Source organism: Ruditapes philippinarum, unplaced genomic scaffold, assembly GCF_026571515.1.
Source record: "Ruditapes philippinarum isolate M1 unplaced genomic scaffold, ASM2657151v2 ctg1826_1_1_1_1, whole genome shotgun sequence".
Taxonomy (NCBI): domain Eukaryota; kingdom Metazoa; phylum Mollusca; class Bivalvia; order Venerida; family Veneridae; genus Ruditapes; species Ruditapes philippinarum.
In genome coordinates, this window is record NW_026858485.1 from 60,048 (window position 1) to 80,960 (window position 20,913).

The 20,913-nt window shown below is 29.5% G+C and overlaps 1 non-coding gene across 1 annotated transcript; it reads right to left on the minus strand.

The window, feature by feature from the left end:
- Positions 1-18,649: 18,649 nt before the first annotated feature.
- Trnah-gug (transfer RNA histidin (anticodon GUG)) lies at positions 18,650-18,721 on the minus strand. The gene has a single exon. It is a non-coding gene; the product is annotated as a tRNA-His (tRNA).
- Positions 18,722-20,913: the final 2,192 nt, after the last annotated feature.

Consider the following 20,913-nt stretch of genomic DNA (forward strand, 5'->3'; position numbering starts at 1 on the left):
TAACAGTCAATGCCGTGACAAGAAATCGAACTCGGGTTGTCTCGGCCACAACGAATAGTGCTAATTAAATCCACCAATATGACCACGATTTTCAGCTCTGAACTCATTTTGAACGAATGGCATCTATATTTCTACTTATGCAAACATATTATACTGTTTGCGGCATTTGAAACACTAAGTATTACACAATTCTGACAAAGTGGTTAAAGATCATATTACAAAAATTTTATACTACAATATCAAGCACTATAATGTGACAAGAAAATAGTTACCCATGCTATAGCTTTTATCACTTGCAAAGATCATCTTTATTTTTGTTATTTATTTTATTGTGGGAATAAATATGAATTATATGATTATTAAAATTAAGTATCTTTAGTATGTTAATTAGGAAAAGAAGGTTATTGTATTCGTAAAATGGTTTAATAACCAGTTGGTTGTACATGTACCAATAACAAGTGATGTAACTTTGAACTAATATCATTATTAATGTCAATTTTACCTAAATAAAAAAATATATTGTGTCTGGTAATGATCAAACCAGTTTTTGAATCAAGCTCGTTTCATACAATTTCATTGAAACACAAAATTTTAAGTATGGAGGCTCTTCTACATGTAATTACTATATATGTGGATATTTATATATCATGAATTTTCTCGACTGAATGATATTGTTGTATCAAAAGTTAGGCATCGTGTATTTATAAAGATAACGATTTAAAAAGTAAAATGAACTTTCAAAATTTGAAGTTTCTGTTTAAAAATCAAATTGTTTTTTAAATTAAATTATATTCATCTTTTAGTGTAATGTTTTAAGGCACACAAACCCTGTAGGTGAAAAGCTAGCTCACCACCGAGAGTGATTTGTGTCCTTTGTGTTAATTCAACAACTTTAGTATTTGCATATTATCATGCTCATTCTGGTCGTTACACGACTGTGATATATTTTCATCATTCAAGGGGATTAATTGCCAATCCTTCTGAAGTGTTAATTTAAAACACAATATCTTAGTCCACTTAAGAAAGGTACAATGTATTCACATGATATATCATGATAATAAATATTATAAATAATAATAATAATAATAATAATAAATAATTATAATACTTATTTTGTCAGTAAGTAATAAATAAAAGTTATTTCATAATTTGTCTTCAGAAATTGCCTTATACATGTATCACAATAAAGGTAAAAATATTATATCTTTCAATTTTAAATCTTACTTAAATTGAAGTAATTTCGTATTTGAAATCAATAGTTGACGCACTAAAACAAATTAGTGTAATTAAAGTGTGCGCGTGTTATACCACGCTAAATCATAAAAGGTATAAAACAAAGACACATTTATAACCTATTGACAATCAGGAAAACACACAGAAAACGTGTCGTTTAAGTATAACAAAGATGTAATTATGTTTGAAAGTAGCAGTTTAACGAACTCGAAAGCAGAGGAATTTTCATTGAAAAGTGTCAATTTCCTTTCAGCTGTAGTTATCGTGCAATACGAATTGTTGTCTATTATTGGGAGCAATATTCCCTGCAAAAACAATAGGAAACATGTTAACATTATAGCTACAGATCCTGATTGTAATACTTATCTATTTCATTTAAATTCACAAATTCACTCGTCATTCTCATTATATCACTCCCTCAATATAACATGTGTGTAATATTTCATGAATATGTTATGGAAATACAATTATTGTATATACATACAGCCATACAACACTTGTTTTACAACAATAATAAAAAGGATCAAAGCATGTCATGTTTTCCCGTCTATGCAAATAGGGAGAGCATCGGGGTCAGTGGTTCGATCCTCGGACGGGGAAAGATTTTTCCATTTCCACTGATTTAATGCAGTGGGTCTAGCTTGAATTGTTTTTTACCATTGAATATGTATAAATGTCTGTAAACAAAGTAATGTTGGTTTTTGTTTGAAATTACGCCATCTTTTTAACGTCATTTTGTAGACTAGTAATCAATTAAAATTACATTAATATTTAAGTTACGTGAACACATAGACTAGATAAGATAAAGATAAATTTGATAATACACAGCAAGCACCTCATTCAGGCAACATTATCGGGTATATTCCTTCAGAAACTTGTAAAACTAATATCAATGATCATATTCTATATATTTAATCAGAAAATATCTTATACGGTTCAATGGTATAATATTATTTATTCTGGGCGTTATCAATCTTGGAAATAAAATATTTAATAATATAATTCAGGCTAAATTTGAGGAAAGCTTCTTAAATTACTTGTAAAATGTACGTGTACAAGTATTTTCTTGTTAGTCACGAGTTTAACAATGTTTATTTGCTGTTTCTACTACCTGCACTCGACAAGGTTCCATGAGATTAAGTATATACCTTTATGATCATTCTTTAAAAGAAAATGAAGAAACATATCGCTTTTGCCAGACAGTGTTATTCTTGTTTGACAAGTGACAAAATTGCTAATTAATATGACTAAATCTGTTGGAGATAATTTCGTTTTCATTTTTGGTTTGATCAAAGATGTTGTTAGAGCCAATAAATTCAAATTAAAATCCTTCATTGTGATTAATCTTTTCTTACAGACAGAGTTATGGGAACAAACAGTAATGAAACACACAATTTGTAACAGATGTCATGCAATATATTTGTAATCAATATTTATTCTCTCTCCGATAATATGGATAAATATGGCTTTTAGAACAACAATAATTTCACATTTTATTGATATTTTTCGTTCTTATAATATTTACATAATTATAAAGTAACATCTCACACACATAAATGCCAAAGCTTTTATCCATATCAGTTGATATATTTGAAAAAATGTACGGCAAATCGTTAGTAGCGTAATGAATTTATCCTTACGTTATGCAATTCATTAATAAAAAGGCAAGAATGACGTCATATTAAACTGACATTAGTTGGGGATAACAATTGATTAATAGAGCACCGATGTAAATACAATACAATTCAGTCTGACATATAAGTTTAAATTGTTGAAAATTTGAAAAGGTGAAATATATTTTCGTCGTTATCACTTCCTAAACTTCCTAGGGAGAGTATGGTGCAAAATAAACAGCCTTATACAAAAGTCGGCAGCGGAAAATATCTCCGCTTGAAAAAATAGTGCTTCTGATCTTCCTTATTTGTCTTGTTAGAACAGAAATATTATTTGTCTGAGTTTTCTTTATCTGCTATTTAGCACTTGTTTTTCATTACTATGCGAAATTTTTGAACACACATGCATTTGGTCCTACAAATCAAGCCTCCAAACCAGTTTAAAAAAGCCGATAAACATATTAGGTGAAACCGATATTGTTTCTTAAGTAACAGAGACGTACGATACGCATTAGCGAAAACAAAACCACACATACTGTGATGCCCTAGTGAAGTGTCAATGGCTTTAGATATTTTTTATATATTTTGTTTTATTTTCCCATATGACGAATATTGTGAGCTTACTATTTTTTTAAATTCTAAATCAAAGGTTTAAGTCCAACTTTCTGTCAACTTCATGTTGTACATGTATCACTGATATTTGACGTTTCATCAAGATAATCATACATATGTTTATTATTATTATTATTGATATGCTGTTTGAAATTTGATTTAAAGATTATTTACATTTTTGATTGCTCAATGTACATGAAATAATTTAAAATACCTATCACTTTAGTTGCAACTATTTTTATATCAAAACCTTAACTCTGGTCGACGGCTATAGTTCGCTGTAAAACCTGAATGGCCAATGTTATTATGAAAAACAAGCGACCTGATAATTTCTTCCTTTTTAATGACACACATGTAATAAAGATATTATGCATCATGTACCATTCAATATTAATTCAAACTGAGTTGAGTTTGTCGTTAAAGTTTTAAAATATTATAGGATTTTAAGGGATTTTGTTATAATAGAGAAGGATTATTATAACTCTTCGGAGTGCTACATGCCATTAAACATTAATCTTTAATCAATAAACTCGTTTAATACTTGTTAAATCCTAGAACAAATAATTTGACCGAGCGCCTGATTATCTTTCCCTTGGGAATGGCAATGGGTTTGGTGTTGTTTTAAAAGAGTTAAAATCTTGATTTGTTTCAAAAAATGTTTCTTGAAATGACAAAAATCTTTGTTCACATATCATTCATTACTTTGTTGTAAACACCATTTTTTATTTCATTTTGCATATTTTATTTCATTTTGCATATATCAAGATTTCTGCATGTAGCTTAATTAAACCATTACAGACAATGACGCATTTGGAACATTATAAAACATTTTTTTTTATTTTCCAGAACGAACATACAAAGTGTAATAGTTTATCATGATTGTCATTAAATATGTGAGTAATTCGTTTCACTTTTAAATTATATATTTTTCTACACATTAGTCTGACTTTAGTCGTTTATGAGAAATAAATAAGGATTAAAACTACTTAAAATATCCATTTGTTCAAAAAAAATTATGATATTAAACATAGAAAGGAACAAAAAATATCAGGAATCGTTGACTGCCACATAACGTACCTGAAAATAAAAACAAATGAATAGTTGAGTTCGATTTAATATTGAACAAGTATTTCTTATTTCGCCAGAACATTCTTGAATCTTCTATGTTTTATTTTATTTTATTTTTTTTGGAGAGGACATTGTGACGAACCAACATATGTTCTCTTCTTATGTTTTTAATTGTAATTTTACAACCGTCAGATTGCATTTTATTTCGTGCATGCTTAACATTCATCTTCATTAATAGCAAGCTTAAAATGTATAAACCAAAATCCATTTTATTTTCTATTCTGATACGGAGAGCCAATGTTGAAGAAAAAACCTCAAATAACTATACCGACGATTCTGTTTTATATGATTTCATTTTATTATATTTTGATACATTTTGATTTTTGTATTTTGATAAAATAAAATTCAATATTAACGTGAATGAATTCAACATCTATTCACTACCCCTTACCCTCCTCTTTCCGCTTCCACCAGCATAGCACAGTATATTTTTAATCTGTTATGTAAAATAATGGACCTGATATAAATTATAATGGCCTTAGTTTGATACAGTAACTACTTTATTGTAAAAATGACTACTCAGAGTATTAAATTATCGTTATTTACGAAACTATGGACGATAATTTAAAAAAAAACAAGCAAGACTTGGTTATTTACAAAATTACTTCTGTGACTTCTGATGGCATTTTTTCCCAGCGAATTTCACATTTGCTTTTTCAGTGTCGCCAATATGAGGTTGTCAATCTATGAAAAATAGTGTTTGGCTGCTAACTTGAAAACATTCCTTTTTATAGTGTTTATATGTATTTTTAACTTTTTATTTTTGTTTTTAACAGACATGTAATTTTGGGCGTAGTGTCTCACTAGTTGTCCCTAAACCGGTTTGATAACCTGATCGAAAGCGCTTACTGTATACAAAAAATATATAACAATCTATTCTCGATTTAGAAAAGTCTGAAATAAAATATATAGTTGTAAACCAAAATAAACAAAATTAGTTCTTGCAGACAGGTTTGTAGAATATTAAACAGTTTGATTAGAAGGAGATCTGTAAGTATTGTCGTGTAATTATTTTGTCAGAGGATTAAGAAATAATAAAAATCAAGAATGCTTAACAATTTGGTTTTAGACATTGAACATCATTCAACTGAAAAAAGTATTTTTTTCTGTTTTGATAGCGTGTACCGAAAATATAAATGTTTTGCGCAAGTTTTTTCTTTCATTTTTTTGTCAATACTTTAATTAGTAAATAAAGCAATAAATGTTTTAGTTTTTTATCAATTTGAGCATCAAATGACATCTGAATTTCACGATCATCATTATATTGAAGTGAACTGTATTTGGATACGTCCATAGAGTAGACGTTCAAGGATCCCGGGTGTTACATTTTCAGGCTATTGTCTTTTTATATTTGTTATAAACATCTAAGGCATAAGCTATTAATTTCAAAAATGATTTCTCTTATTGCGATTTTTAGGTACATATTTGAAAACAAATACATCGTAACATGTTTCCAAATACCTTTACATTGCTTTCTTTTGACTGGTGGTTTCTCACTACAATCTTCAATCTTAAGCAAATTTAAGATAATTTTAGCGATAATTGCGTTGATGTGAATTCTCGCAACACTAGTGTCATTACATGCTGTGTTGTAATTAGTTTCTTTTTATAGCGGAAAGCATCCACAGTTTAGCTTTGTGAAAAAGAAAGATTATAAATCAAATGCAAGGAAAAAGAAAACACTCCATTAATAATATTGATTAAACTGTTGTTAAATGTGTATATGAATTAAGAACGAATGAAATGATTGTCATCTTCTTTTCCATCTGATTCTTTGTCAATTACTCGTAGTTCTACAGGAATTTTTTTTCTTGACAATGAAAAATATTACGTTATCACGTGTCATCATTTATTAGATATTTTATGTAAACATCTCCCATATGCGCCACGGCATTCTACATTTTTTAAGAGAAAAAATAGGTTAACATAAAAATTTCAAAATGAATTGCTACACTTAACTTCTTATTTTCTACTTTTGCCCACTATTACAATATACATTCGATAGTGTGTTCACTCGCTTGGAAATATTTATTCTTAACGATACTTTACAATAAAAAAAGTTCAAACAAATTATCTGTTAGTTATGGAGGAATCCGCTACAAAAGCTTGTCTAAGACAATATCACAATACTATTTAAATATTTGTTCTTAAAAGCTTTGATTTGATAGATTATTTATATACTGATTATTATGAAGTTAAGTGTACATCGAGTGATTAAGGTTTTGTGTAGATTGTTGATAAAACGCTAATTCAAAATTCTAAAATTAACTAAACCTATTATTTACAAACCATTTATTACATTATTTAATTATTGGTCTTAGTTTTGACGATAATTTACCACATAATTATAAAGCAGTGGCATGTAGGACGTCGTACCAGAAGGTTTGACTGACTGAGGATGCGGGTAGTGGCTTGCACTTTCAGTTTTTGTATATACAGGCTAAATGGCTAAACGTCGAGTCGAACCTGCAGCTTTTTTAATTTTGGACGACATTTAATATTTTCCAGTTAAACTATTTATTTTGACTGCTTTATAGATAATTATTAAAAATATTCTTTTTCAATATCTATAACAAAAAGTATGCCTGTATATATTACGTTTATTAATAGAGGCAGACTTTTCGTTTCAAATAGAAGAAAATAGGCAATGACTTTGCATTTTGATATTCTCAATATTTGTAGTTTAAATATTACACCACAGTGGTTATCAAAAAGCTGAATCGAAATATTGATTCTAGTTAAAACCATAAATCTTAAAGAAATAAAATATTTTAACATAACAACATGAATATGCGTTTCTGAGAACAATGACTTTTGGGATTATGTGACAGAGACAAAATATCTTACCAGCAACATTTGAAAACGAAATTGAAAAGCCGTCTATTAAAAATATGACATATGTTCACGTATGAACTTATCAAATAATACTGAAATAGTTCCTATTATGAGTGCTTGATAAATAAGCATATTAAGTAAAGCAGCATCTTTTAAATTCAATCTTATGTGTAAAATTAGATCAAATTACCACACGTTATTACAAAAAGTACATTACCCTAGTATCAATACTTGAACTGATTACATGCAATATATTTGCCTCAAATAAGAAAGGAATAAACCTTCTGGTCCTGTGAATTTGAAAAATGATTATGAAATGCCTTTGTCATTGTTGTTATGCGATAAAGTGAAGACTTAACCCACACAAATATAATTTTAAAAAGTCAAAACGAGACTTTTGAACCAATTCCTATAAAATCACAGTTTCTGTACCTAACCATTTGAACCGGGGCCTTGTACTCAAAGCGAGCAATTATATTAAGAGATACTTTGATTAACATTATAAAAAATACGGTTTCGTATTATCATGACATGCAAATTAGGACTTATACAATTTACTTTCCGTCTGCTTTATAATATATATCTAATTTATCATATAATACAATAAATAAAAAAATACTTTAATATCAAAAAGAGATTCTAATCTAGTTAGTTCATAGTTCATGTTAGTTTGTTCAACCTTTGTTTTAAACAAACTGTCTTTACAAAGCAATACATAGTAACTAAAAATGTCCTTTCAAGTGTTAGTTACTTTTTATTTTCATTGTATCTGAATATATGACCTTATTTGTATTATTAAAAAAATATTTGCGATGATGTCGCAATAACTCAAACACTATTTTAATAGTTGAAGCGGAAAGCATATATATAGCCTATATGTTATTAGTTTTGAGTAACAATTTTATTATAATAATACCATAAATCAAACGATTTTTGATACGCAAAATAGATTAAAACGTTTGATATTTAACGGAATTTAGAGTAGTTATTAAAGATATGACATTTCGCAAATTGATAATATGTGGGTTTTGTTATTGTCACATATTCATCTCTGACAATATGAGAAGCCTTTTCGCCATTCAAGTTATTTTTCAATTGTTTTAAGTGTATAATTTAGATATATAGTAAACTTAAAAAGAGGTTTGTCCTTTGGAGGGGACGAACGCCGAAAAGATCTTAATAGTTTACGGCGCAGTAATCATATTTTGTATGGAACAAAGGTTACCACTATTATTCTTACAAACTTTGTTGAAAACGATTTTACTTATTACCTTGGAATTGTGTTATAATACATGTATGTTGCCAAAGATTGGTAATCTTTAGTTGATAGAGTATCTTCAAAACATTTGCCACGGCAACAATACTGCCAGTTGAACCAGTTGCAGTCAGACCACAGATGGACACTTTTTTTGTTTGCAATTCAATTAACGTTTGACATTGAAAAAGTAATATAAAAGCCTTACTAAACATCTTGACAGGATTGGTTTATGAAAAGTAACTGCTAATCAAATTAACTGTTTAATGCTATTGAAAGTAATAAAATATACATTATTATATTTGTTTCATGTAATTAATGCATTACTTTATAAAGACATCTATAATTACCATCCAATTAATAAGAGTTGTTCTAAATTAACTGTCTTTTTCTTATTCATTCACTTAAAATGCTGCAAATTGCAATATCCTCACACAGTTTGATGCAGCATAAAATGTAACAAATATTTAGCTTTAAAGTATTATTAGAATTGAGCTCAAAACGATCGCGTTTTATGATTGTATTATCATGTAAATAAATATGAAGACTTTATTACTTAAACATTAAAATTCTCAATTATAATGTTTTAATGATAATTATGCGAAATGTAGGAAAAGGAACCACTGATGAAGGTTTATTTATTCTTAAGTATCGTTTAGAAGGAAGGTTTAAAGATGGTACATTTGAGAGAAAGGAAACATTGTTTTACTAAGAATACACGTAACTGTAACGTTTTTCTTTAATAAAGAATGTTCTTTTTCTCTTTCAAGTATAAGTTTTGGTAGTTGACAAATTTTAAACGGTCATTGTTATCTGTTTCTTTTTTTTTGTTGCCTTGATTACAGTATCGGGAAACAACAAAATAAACACACAAAAACAAAGCTTAAAAGGATTTTTTCATATATTCACCGACTACATGTATGTCAATATTACTACAGAAATTGCGACATTAAATTATATTAGTATTGACTCATTGATTACCGACGGTTGATTACAATTTAACTGGACTCAACATCATTAATTCTTACATGACCAAAAACAGTTGTCAGAAAATACAAAAACTTACTGCATGATTGTCCACTCATTCAATTCTTTGAACACTTTCAGAGAAAAAATAACACATTTTCATATTGGTGCTACATGGTGTCATGAATCATAGCTAACTGAAATAAGCCCGGTGACAGACCTGGATATTCCATGAACAGAATGAAATTATCATATGACATCACACTGAGACGTAACAAGCAAACTCATTACCCTTATGCAAAAATATCGCTGATGCACCCTTGTTTGCATTTACTTTTTCGAAGAAGCCCTCGCTCTGCGGGGTTTTAAAATGTCCTGTTTCTTTTTGCCGATGATATTGTTTGCCTAAAGTTGTATTAGCCTTCTGTTATTTAAGCAATGCTTCAACAGGGGTATTATGTCAAGATAATTTAAATTTCTATCGTTTTGAAAATTTATGAAACAAGTAAATAGCTACCAATTTTGTCTAGTTATTAAACACAGGTGCTTATACTTTATTCTAAATATATCGGAACTTCATATTGATACTCATACTGGTCAAATGCTGATGTCGTAATATGCACCCCCTTCTCTGTTAATCAGTAAGACATAATGTTTAGCATGCTGCAGTCGATGATGAAACTTCAACCAGATGAACCTGTTGCTTTATCTACATGTACATGAGTTTATGTACTGATGAAAGTTATTGAACTATTTTCATTTTTATTTGATTTAAATCGACGTCTTTTCCCAAAATGTCAATCATTTTCTCTTATTTTCTGTTGAATGTTGATGCAATTTAAAAATGATATTTACTATGACTTTAAAGTTATATAAATTTGAAATTCCGCAGGATATTGATAGGCAAATTATTTTGGAATTGATGTCGTAAAATCATGTAAATTAAATCTAAACCTCATTAAGTTTTCTGTTCATGTCTATATAATACTCCTGAATGATTGATGAAAAGTCATTTGGTATAGTGTTTATATATATAAACACAGATAATTACTTTTTGTATTGGCTTGATCACATTATTCACCCAACTTTGGGATAACAAAATGATCAAATTAGTAATATAATCAAGTGCTTTTCTCTTCGCGATTTTGAAAACAAACTGTTTCATGTTTATCATATTGATTTTGTTTTTCAGATAACTATAATACAAATTATAACAGTTTAAATAAGTTTCAGTTCATCATTTAATTTGGATGTTCTGAAAAGATTGTTTATTGCTTATTGTTAGATAAGTGAGTTATCAAAAGCTATCATCTGCAACTGATGAAAACAGACAAATAAGTAAAAATATAAATAATAAATAAGATCATGTAGCTTCAATTCAATGTCAACATTAGAGACACAAAATGTGATTTATTCGTATTAGGTTAACATGTTTTTAAAATAAGATTGATATGCGGAATACTTCACCTGAGAGTCACAATTGTGATAAATAGTTTTTTTATTACATGTATTAGTTTCTTTTTTAAGTGCCTCAGGCAGTTTGGAATTACAAATGCGTACATTTGGTGTCAATTTCGTACCCAACATGACATTTGTTTTTTGTTAACAGTGTATTATTGTTTCTATTATGTGAGTTTCGAAACTAGATGATAAACATTCACTTCCACACAATAAAATTCTCTGAAGTGTTCTGTTTCTGCTTATAAAGAACGAACTATTACATGATATCATGTAAAGTAAAAAAGTATTGATATGATAATGGCGACTCGAACATTGATAAAGGTTACTTTTCTTTGTTCACGTTACTTCACCTTATGTGCGATTGTAGAATATTTTAACATGCCGTAGGAATATATATAAATTTCCTGTATATAAAAAGTAAAGTTGAAATTCTTAAGACAATTTATGAACTCTACATATAAGAATTATTGTCAATGAAATGTTGTTCGTCTAGTAATGAACGAGTAATAAACGAACCACTGTTCATTACTTAAAATGGTTTAGACTGTTAATGCTTATTCAAATCATGTATGTTAAAGTAAGATCCGATCTAGCTTTAACTTCATTTTGTTATATAATCGTTCTGATTATAATAATTAAAGATTCTCCACATCTTTTCCCCATATAGCATAATTTAAAACCAATATATTATGTATATCGATTTGAGTTTAGCTTGCGGAATTTCTTGTTGAACATTTATTTTATCTCGTTTTAAGGCAATTTTGAAAGAGTTGTATTCCAGAATATTCTATCAGATATACCAATTGCCTGCGACCTAAATTATACATCTGTATTATAACAATAATATAATATATAATTATATCTGTAGCTTTCCAAAACTGGACCTTGTTTAATTCTACTGTGTGCAGTTTACTACCTTTTCTAGTCTTTAGTAGAAATGTATAAGCAAGTGAAATATGTTTCCAGAAATGTTGAAAATATTGGCCACAAAAATGACGTTCAGAAAGTCTTATCGGAAGAATATTTTTTCTTTGTTAGGTACTTCCTGTCTTCTTGTTAGGATTCGATTTGAGGGATGATGAATGAATGCGGAAACAATGTTGATCCAAATATTTTTATGTTAAAGTCTTCTCTACGTAATTAGTTCCAATGCAACATTTCTATTTAAAAGAGAATACTTTAAAACCGGAAATATCAATTGACATTAACAAGATACACACTTATTTATAATTAGGCTATAAGGAAGCTGCAGAGAAAAGCTTAAGTAGCCATAAATGTCAAAAGGCATGTTAGAATTCAATGACATAACTTATCAATATGAAATATATCATTAATTCTGCAATTATGCAGCTGCATTTAGAAGCCATATAGATTGATCTATTGTAAATGTATTTAAATATTCTATGTCACAATAAAGAGTAACGGTTAATATACATGATATATTAAGCGTGCAATTAATCAATGCTTCGGCAAAGCTTATCACTCTGATGATCGAACAAAACTGATGCCATACTTTAGACAAACTACTAGTATTTACGGCACATCATATCTTTTGTTAAAAAAGTGCATTTTAGTAAATTAAAACATACTGCAGTTCCGATCAAACTACAAAAATTTTAAACAAAATGATATTTCTTGATGTTTATATGTTCGTTGAATGACAACGTTTTCGGCGGCAAAACACAATTATGATTGTTTATACCGTACAAAATAATATAACGGACATTTAGCATTATCAGTACAATCTGGAAGTGAAATAATATCTATTACAGAGAGTTAATAATGTTAAGATGCTGGTTATTATATGACCAAATATTGCGTGGTAATGAACCATCTTTACTGTAAAAAACATTGGGAATTGATATATCAAACATATCTCTGAATAAAAAGGCAAGCGCTGGCACGTGTATCACCACGTACTCACTGTTCTTATTTACTTCCTGCATAATATGTATTTATGTTATAAAGTCCAGAGAAATACATCTTTTATCTAATTAACATAATCAACTACAAGGTTACGGAATGTAAATTTTTGTGTTCCTTTCATTTTCATCTTGTTTATATCATATATATGCTTTAAATGGAAACAGGTCTTGGTGATATAGTATTGCCGGTAGCTTTATGAATCGCCTAAGTAAATTAATTTCAGCGCTGCTCTCCAAATCATTAAATATTTTACCACAACGTATTCAAAATAAAGATATATATCCTAATCAAACAATTGTCACATGTCTGTGGCAGTAATAATTTGGGTTTTAAAGTGTGTTTTTGTTTTGTTTAAAGACTGATGCAAAAGGCTAGAAGTCGATGAATACCGGAAATATTTTCAACATAAACTGAATATGCAACTGACACAGTGTATCAATTGACAAGCATAATTATTATTGTATTGCAATCATGATTGATGGCCATCTGCATTTTCTATTAGCTAAAATGTCATCGTACGGCATGCTAAAATATTAGCTTTCAACTGCCATAGCCACGTAACTTTATACTTCAAGCCTTATACAACTGCCTCTTGTAAGTTATGCATATGTCGTCTGTTTTTTATCGTATATCACTTTTTGTGAATGTTTGCTTTCAAACAAAGGTTAACACATCGTTAAGGGATAAGGCATGTTCTGTCGTTGTTGCATACTCTTTCATGGAGACAATCCATCGTATAAAAAGCTGTTTTCTAGAATTTTGAATAAGGTCAGACAATGCTTTAATGTCTCATTTGTAACTTTGTATTCACCTTAACAAAAGGATACCGAAACGTCACATTTACATACCTGTATGTATACTTTCAACAGCACGGACAATGATTTATTTTACTGAAAGGCTTTAAACAGTCCTCCTTACATCAGATTGATTTTAGCACATACAATCAACGTAATGTAAGGTAGTTTTACGAATGATGTTATAATATATGTATTGTTGGTACCCGACTTGCTTCTGAAGCTAGTTTACATTTACATTTATATAACTTGATCAGAATAACCGATTGCAAATTTGTATTACCCGTACCGCTCATAGATTAAAATCTGGAAACAAAGTGATCCCTCGAAAGCATTAATCACAATAGAATTACATAGTAATTGCACACTCGGTTTGATTGAGTCTGTACATGAGGGATACTGAACAAGTGCAACATCCCTCACGCCCCCTAGCACCGGCTTGAGCGGTACTCAATTCTCAACACTTAATAGTGATCCCGAAGGACCAGAAAAATATAACAACACTGAAGTGAAGTATCGGGCACCTTTTTACAGCTGCCACACAGCACTTGACACCTGCTGTTGTGAAGTATAAAAATCTGGAAACAAAGTGTTCTCCTTTTGGAAATTATGTAAGGTATATAAGTGTAGATATATGAATCCGAACGATTTATTAGAGTAGTTTTGTTATCTTAAATCTTTAAACTCAAAATTATATCTCATATCACCATCAGATCATTAACCACAAGTTGATATTATAAACTTATATATCAACATCTAGACTAATTGGATAATTGGCAAAATGTCAAATGGTTGATAAAAAATTGATATTGCTGTTGTCTTAGAAATGATTCATCTATATCTATGTTCAGCTTCATGTAAATTCAGTATGAAATTTATATGTCTGATTTAACTATATCGCTGTAGAAAAATGAACTTAAAGATCATCAAATTACTTTTGGTTTGCAAATTTGTACGATTCAATTTTACAAAATATTGTTTCAATATTTATAACTTTACAACTTATTATATATAAGATCTTGAAATAACATGTGCAGTTTCTTCTGTAATGCTCGCTCTTCCAGATCCTCATGTTTGTCCTCTTTTTATTTGCACAGCGGATGTCTAAGAATTTTTTTTAGGTTTGAAACATTTTTTTTGCGAAAAATTAAATCAAAATAGCGACGTTGCGCCATAAGCACAAACATCTTAAATTATAGTATTGCATTTTGATTGTTTTGATGTTTTGTTATTATTCTAAATGTTTGAAATTCTTTTCTTTATAATTGCTTTTAACAGAAAAAAATTAGTTAGTTTTCTACGTGAATGTAATAAGCGTTGTCATAAAACTAGAGACATCATTTCGTCTTTTTTTTGTATTTTTTAAAGAAGAAGCAAAGACAATAACTTTCAAAAAAAAAAAACATTTAAAGTTCATTATGCTGCAGTTTTTATTTTCTTATTCCATGATTCAGATCAATCTTACAATGAATATAAATTGATTGAAATTTAAGCACACATAATGCTGGTGGGAAGCTGAAATGAATTGGCATGTCCTTCTTTTAAAATACACATTCTTTTATCTTTGTCATAAACGATCTTTGTTTTGCATTAATTGATATATACTTTAAAAGGTATACAGTAAAAAAAAATACAAAAATAGAACAACATTATGTTTGATATGTTTACAATCATTAGCAATTCAAATCGGGTTGTTGGACCTAAATTCAAAGTTCTAACAATCGAATTTGCACAACAAAATACAGAGCCACTTTAAAGCTCTGTAGTTAATGGTTTCTACGACAGCTTATGGCCAGGGTTTGATTTCATTCCAGTATGAATATGTCATTTTATGTCAATTAATCAATATTATGATATCTGTATTGTTTCTTTGTATTCATAACATTGTGACTGAGAGGTTGATTTTACGGGTTAAAGCATTAGAATTGCAGCCACCTTAAACCCTGGGAGATCAATTGAGGCGTATAATAGGTTCGAGTTACTACAGTCTATGCATCTCCAAGCTCCAGCAGGTGAGTTAGTTCTGGCCCCTGGTGTTGCTAAGTCGTTAACACCCGAGTTTCCATAAAATCATCTTTCCTGTCTAGGCGTCAAATGACCTAGGTTGTTTATTATAATAAGTGCACTGTTAAAATAAACAAAAATATATGCATTCCACAAAATGCTTCAAATGAACTAGCAAAGGATATGCAAATAATAATTTTACATTAAAATTAATGGTAAGTGGTTTAATTTCTTAAATATGATAAATATATTAACGAAGTTTGGTAAACATACACAATTATATACCATCTAAAGTCAATCTGAATTATCCTTCTATAGCTTATGTTCCCATACTTAATAATTGTGTTAGCAGAATAGTTTCAAAACACGTACTCAACTATATACACACTGATTTGCTTAGGTATAAAATGGAAACAATGTCACACCCCTTAAAATATTGATTGTACTTAAACCAATAACTGCATAAGCATTTTGTGAAAAATGGCTGTTTTCATTGAAAAGCCCCCTGCATCAAGTTCAAATTGCTATGAAACTGTCACTGGCACAGATGCTTCAATATTCACCAAACTTGGCAAAAATGTTACCTGGACTATAGCCTTTGTAACGGCATGCTCAATTTTAAATTTTCTGTTACCATGGCAACGCGGGGACATCTCAAAATTGCCAAAAATCACTAGTTTGTGTTGATTTTTTCGATTAAAACTGATTTCAAAGTGCTGCAACTTCTTAGTGGATCAAGATTGAGTCAAAGGCTTTCATCGTTGGTTACACGTTACCTTCTGATCGGATAGAGGCCAAAATCTTCTTGGCGATGAGGGGAGCTGCTGCCCCTTTAAACCCCTAAGCAGAAGGGGGCAATTCCCCCTCTTACACCACCTCATGTACCCTTTTTAAAGGGGATGGCGCCGAAAAGTTTTTCTAACAACATGTCTCAAACAAAAACAAGTATTTCTCTAAATAGGGCATTCCTTCATCATTTGAGACCTATAATGGCGACGGGTAAGGTGAAAAGGTGTGAAAAGACGTCAATAGGAAGTAATGGGTTAAATACTAAAACGGTAGCATTTTAATTACTTTCTTTTGTTCAAAGCTTCACTTGATAAAAGCTTTTTCCGACAAATAATAAATACATTTTAAACTCAGTAAGGTTAACGATTATTGATTGCGAAGATTCGTAAACAATTCGTTGAACATTACAATGACATGAAAATCTTCTATTATAGAGAACCTAGCCTAGTAAATACAATTTTATTTTGCTCCCATTTGTAATAAAAACATCTTAGTATGAATGAAATGTTATGTCTACCTAATGACTATTTTTAATACAATATTAAGTGCGAGTATGAGAATTTTCTCTGTCTGACGGAACTGCTTACTAGTATGATTATATGTTAATAAATAAGTGATTTGATATTGGACATGTTATTTGTCCGAGAGCATTCGTCTTGGCCCAATGCCGAAGGCCGAGGGCCAATACGACTGACCCGAGGACAACTAACAGGGCCAATATCAAATCACTTATTTATTGACAATTTTATTAAATAACTACTGTACTGATAATATTTCACATTTAATCCTCAGATATTGTTTCTTTTTATTTTAAGTCTAACATGTTTTAATTATAACAAAGAACAAATGTAAAAATAACTACATTTTATCATGGGCGGAAAAAATGATATAGATATTGGCATTGTTTTAAGGCAGGCCATTGTGTTATTGAACGTGGCAGGTGCTTTTTTATAGGACTAATAACGTATAGTTATTTAATAATATAATTTTATCAAATACCCCTGCTGCTTTTGTGACTCCGTAAAACGGTTTTGCACGCCTGACCATAATTTGAAGTAACATCATTGGAGTTAAACAAATTCTTTTTTATTTAAAGTAAAGTGTGTCCCGTCTGACCTCATATTTGCTACTGTAACAGTAACTGTAAATATGATTTACTCTCAAGATATGTGGTAAATTATGTTCGTAAAAAATCGAAGAAAGTGCCAACCCTTTGACATTTGCGTTTATAAGACAAAAATTGGAAATATTTTGGCAGCGGTCTGTCATTCTTTTTCATTTTATCTACTCTATTCACTTAGGGCACTTAGGGTGATAAAAAGAAAATTCAATTGCATGTTCAAAAACTGTGGCATGAAATAATTATATTCTTGCGTGCTAGGCTTTATTTATAAACATGGCAGTTCTTAAGAGTTTGTAATATAAAGTCTTACGCCAATAGTAATTACAGAATAGTAAGAGTGAGTAAAAATAAAAAAGTTTTTTTTTTAAATTATAAAATAACTTAAATCATCATAAAGGAACCCATACATATTCTTATTAAATGAAATCTATAGTTGAAAGACACTTAGTCCTTTTTATTTTCAAACGAATCACGTAGGCGTTTACTTCCCCAAAAATAGTATTTAAGTTTTTCTGTAAGGCAGACCATCAATTAGGTGTAATTATAAAACAGCTAACATCTTTGTTTGATAGAATGATGCCAGACTGGCATAGACTCTAGTACCTCGAGTTCCTTTCCCATTCCGTGTGTAATATCGTAATATTAAACACCGTCATCAATGTTGTTAATTTCATGTAAAATTAAACAAGCATTGACATGTAATAAGGTCTTTAGAAAGCGGTGTTAAGTTTTCGATGGCATTTCAAGTGAATTATTTTTGATAATATTTAATTTTGTTGTAATGAAAAATAAGATAATAAATATTCGTTTTCATAATTTTATTTATTGGATCTTTGTATGTCAGTTATAATTGTATGTTTTTATATATAAAAAAGTTCAGCTGTGCCGAGACAGCGACTGTCACAATCAATGCCGTGACCAGGATTCGAACCTGGGTTGTCGCGGCCACAACGCGAAGTACTAACCACTATACGATCACGGCTATCACTACTGAACTGATCATAAGCCTTCTTATTTTCTACTTGTTATAAACTTACACAAGTTTACCACTTGAGTTTCCTAATATAGCATCAAAACATATAAATGCGGTAAGAGAACTGTAAAATTTACATCTGCGATGAAAGAACTATGTTGTACAACCGTTTTCAGATTGATTCTATAAAAAAACTTATATTTCCATTTAAAGTAAATCTTGACCATTTAAAAACGTTTCCAACCAGAAATGGAAAGAACGTTGCAACTTCATCTTTCAATCTCGTAGTTTAATATGTAAAAATGATCAGCAAGAGTGAAGATTTCTTGACGTATGTTACATGTTAATTTCAAAGCAAACTCAAAATGGTATTATGATTACTTTTGTATCAAAGTATTTTTTAATAAAACGTATATTTGCATGTTATAGTTTTTGATGCTTATTTATTTAATATTTTTCATGTAAAAACATTCATTTCTGCTGATAAAAGACATGACAACTTTAGCTTTACCAGTAACTCTCAGCTTATCCGACACGTCAATATATATTGAAATGAAGGGAATGGAATATTATCTAATATAAAACTGGTAAACTTTGAATCAAATTAACATTTAAGTATTAGATTTTATCTGACTAAAAACATTTGGACTATTTTTGATTGATATGACCCTTGTGCGACATGAACTAGAGACGTTTTTCACAGGTTTTTGTTTCATTTGCAGTTGAAAGAAAGAAAACTAATGCAATAATTTGAACACACGACAAATAAAATACTAAAGATTTCCGATATTAAAAAAAAATATGGAAACAAAGTGATCCTTCAGAAGCATTAATCCCAACAAAATGAGATGAAAATTGCAGACTCGCTTCGATTGAGTCTGTACATGGGGGATAATAAATAAGTGCAACATTCCTCAAGCTCCCTAGCACAGGATAAAACCTGTCAGGTTCGGCATGAACACAATACAGGGCAAGGCTCTCTTCTTTTTTCTAAGCCTTGTCTAAAAATATTGCAATATCAGACACTGGCATGGTATTTTCTATCTATAAGCGTATATGAACGCCTTATATGTTTATTTTTCAAGAGCTTAAATTTGAGAAATTCCATATGTTTCACATTTGTCTGTATAATAAAATAATAGTTGTATTCTGTATACAATGCTTAAACGTTTACTCATACAAAAGTCAATACAAAATCTTATAATAAAAAAGTTTTGGTATATCACGAATAAACTGATGTCATTGTTCCCATTTGATATGTAAGTAATAACTGAAAGTTTCTATTGCGTATTATTGACATTTCTTTTACAATTTAATTAGGATTGTCACCGTAAATACTTTTTAATTTTTTACCTTCTCGCCAGACAAGTTAATGGAGAATGTAACATTGTATACAAAACCATTATAATTTCCAAGCCCATTAATTTTTCATCATTAAAAGAATTAATGGGACTGTTCAGAATTGTTAAATGCCAAATTATTTCTGTTTAAATATTTTTGCCTTACAGAATATCTTTTATAATAACAATATTTGTTTGAATGAAATATTTATGATATTTAAGCTATCGACTTACAAGTTGTCTTCTTTCCCCACACACGTGCTTGATTTCTATTATTTTCATAACAAAGTACTGAGTTCTCAAATTATTATTTCAATATATCAAATTGATAAATTGATACATGTTATAGTATATTTAATTCTTACATTCCAGTTACTTTGTATATGTGATTACCTTTTCCGTTTTGCAAATACTTCTTGGATTCCTTTTTGTAAAATTGTTCCATATAACAGCTTTAATATTACTTTTTCAATACACGTTTGATCTCATGTTACTGTTATAGTACAGAATTACAGGTTTATTAAAAGTTCTTGCTCTTGATAATTAGTTTTATTTTTTCTAATATAATCTTATTATTATACAAATTTCATTTTTTGCATATACTAAATAAATATATACATGTGTGTTCATGTTTTATCTTAACGCATATTTTAAAGTCATTATAATGCACCGAATCACATATTTCAAAACCATATTGTTTGTACTTTTCCAAAATTGTTGCGACGTAAAATATGTCCTTGAGAGCATGCACTTGTATCACGTGATATGGACACAGGTTATGAAGTATGTCAAATATATAAAACAGTTGCACCATTTCCTTTGCTAACAGTATATCCTAAAGCTTGATATCTGAAGTTTCAG